We start from the raw sequence: 2,769 nt of genomic DNA, 5'->3' as shown, positions 1-2,769 counted from the left end.
TAGAAATGAAGTTTCTCCATGTTGGCCAGGTTGGTCTTGAACTTCTGGGCTCAAGTGATCTGCCTGCCTTGGCCTCCCAAAGTGCTGGGATTACAGGCATGAGCATCCATGCCTGACCAATTAAATTATTATTGACTATAGTCACCCTATTTTACCATCAAATAGTAGGTTTTATTCATTTTTTTCTATTTTTTTTTTTTGTACTCGTTAACCATCCCCACCTCTTGCTCCAGTCACCCACTACCCTTCCCAGCCTCTGGTAACAACCATCCTTCTACTCTTCATGTCCAAGAGTTTAGTTGTTTTGGTTTTAGGTCCCACAAATGAAAACATGTAATGTTTGTCTTTTTGTGCCTGGCTTATTTCACTTAACATAATGATCTCCATTTCCATCCATGTTGTTGCAAATGACTAGATCTCATTCTTTTTGTAGCTAAATAGTAGATGTACTATTGTGTGGATGTACCATGTTTTCTTTATCCACTCATCTGTTGATGAACACTTAGGTTGCTTCCAAATCTTAGCTATTGATTCTTCCAATCCATGAACTTGGAATATTTTTTCATGTTTTGGTGTCCTCTTCAATTCTTTCATCAGTATCTTATAGTTTTCATTATAGAGATCTTTTACTTCTTTGGTTAATTTCTAGGTATTTAATTTTACGTGTGACTGTTGTAAAAGGGATTACTTTTTAAATTTATTTTTCACATTGTTCACTGTTGGCATATACAAATGCTACTGATTTTTGTAGGTTGACTTTGTATCCTGCAAGTTTACTAAATGTGTTTAACAGTTCTAATAGATTTCCTCTGGAGTCTTTAGGTTTTTCCAAATATAAGATTATATCATCTACAAGCATAGGTAATTTTACTTCTTCATTTCCAATTTGCATGCCCTTTATGTCTTTCTCTTGTCTGATTGCTCTAGCTCAGACTACTATTACTCTGCTGAATAGCAGTGGAGACAGTGGGCATCCTTGTCATGCTCCAGATCTTAGAGGAAAGGCTTTCAGTTTTTCCCCATTCAGTATGTGAAATCTGTCATCTATGGCTTTGATTATGTTGAGGTATGTTTCTTCTATCCCCAGTTTTTTGAGAGTTGTTTTTGTTTGTTTGTTTTTTGAGACAGAGTCTCTCTCTGTCACTAGGCTGGAGTGCAGTGGCACCATCTTGGCTCACTGCAAGCTCTGCCTCCTAGGTTCATGCCATTTTCCTGCTTCAGCCTCCCGAGTAGCTGGGACTACAGGCGCCCGACACCATGCCCGGCTACTTTTTTGTATTTTTAGTAGAGACGGGGTTTCACTGTGTTAGCCAGGATGGTCTCTATCTCCTGACCTCGTGATCCACCCGCCTTGGCCTCCCAAAGTGCTGGGATTACAGGCGTGAGTCACCGCGCCCGGCCTTTTGAGGGTTTTTATGAGGAAGGGATGTTGAATTTTTATCAGATGGCTTTTCAGCATCAATTGAAATCATCACATGGGTTTTATCCTTCGTTTTCTTGATATAATGTATCAGATTGATTGATTTGAGCATGTTGAACCACCTTTCCATCCCAGGGATAAATCTCACTTGGTCTTGATGAATGATCTTTCTAATGTGTCATTGAATTTAGTTTGCTAGTATTTTGTTGAGGATTTTTGCATCAATATTCATCAGAGATACTGGCCTGTAGTCTTTGTCGTTGTTGTTGTTGTTATTGTTGTTGTTGTTGTTTTTTGAATTGTAGTCTCACTCTGTCGCCCAGGCTGGAGTGCACTGGTGCAATCTTGGCTCACTGCAACCTCTGCCTCCCAGGTTCAAGGATTCTCCTACCTCAGCCTCCCGAGCAGGTGGGATTGCAGGTCTGTGCCACCACACCTGGTTAATTTTTTTGTATTTTTAGAAGAGATGGAGTTTCACCATGTTGGCCAGGCTGGTCTCAAACTCCTGACCTCAGGTGATCCACCTGCCTCAGCCTCCCAAAGTGCTAAGATTACAGATGTGAGCCACTGTGAACCACCATGCCTGGCTAGTTTTCATTTTTTTTGGTGTGTTTTTGTCTAGTTTTCTATCTGGGTAATAGTGGCCTCTTAGATTGAGTTTGGAAGTATTCCTTCCTCCTCTATTTTTTGGAATAGTTTGAGTAGGATAGCTATTAATTCTTCTTTAAATCTTTGGTAAAATTTAGAAGTGAAACCATCAGGTCCTGGGCTTTTCGTGACTGGGAGATTTTTTTTATGGCTTCAAAAATATAGGACACTTCATTAATTTGTATGCCATCCTTGCATAGGGACCATGCTAATCTTCCCTCTATCATCCCAAATTTTAGTGTATGTGCTACTGAAGTGAGCACCCAAATTTGATTTTAAAAACTCACATCTAACTGGTTAACAAATCCCAAACAGAATAAAGACAAGATTGTCATCTAGACACAGTACAGCCAAACTCTTGAAAGTGAAAGGCAGAAAAACTTAAGAATAGCAAGAAAACAGTGACTTATTACATACATGGGAACACCAATGTAATTGATGGCTGGCATCTCATCTGAAACAATGGCAGCCAGATGGCAGAGCCAGAGTGCTAAAAGGAAAGAAAAAATACCCCACTGTATATCTAAGAAGTTATATCCAGAAAAACTACCCTTCAAAAATAAAGGCAATAAAGACATTTCAAAATAAACAAAGGTTGAGATAATTTGTTGTTAGCAGAACCGACTGTCAATAAATACTAAAGGAATCCTTCATGTTGAAAGGGCAGGACACTAGATACAACTTGAATCCATAGAAGAAAT

At 39.2% G+C, this 2,769-nt stretch overlaps 1 non-coding gene across 1 annotated transcript; it reads right to left on the bottom strand.

Annotated features, from left to right (window-relative positions):
- Positions 1–2,223: 2,223 nt before the first annotated feature.
- On the bottom strand, positions 2,224–2,331 carry LOC119625986 (U6 spliceosomal RNA). The gene has a single exon (XR_005242199.1). It is a non-coding gene; the product is annotated as a U6 spliceosomal RNA (small nuclear RNA).
- Positions 2,332–2,769: the final 438 nt, after the last annotated feature.

Source organism: Chlorocebus sabaeus, chromosome 22 (assembly GCF_047675955.1).
Source record: "Chlorocebus sabaeus isolate Y175 chromosome 22, mChlSab1.0.hap1, whole genome shotgun sequence".
Classification (NCBI taxonomy): domain Eukaryota; kingdom Metazoa; phylum Chordata; class Mammalia; order Primates; family Cercopithecidae; genus Chlorocebus; species Chlorocebus sabaeus.
This window is presented reverse-complemented; position numbering and strand designations above follow the sequence as displayed.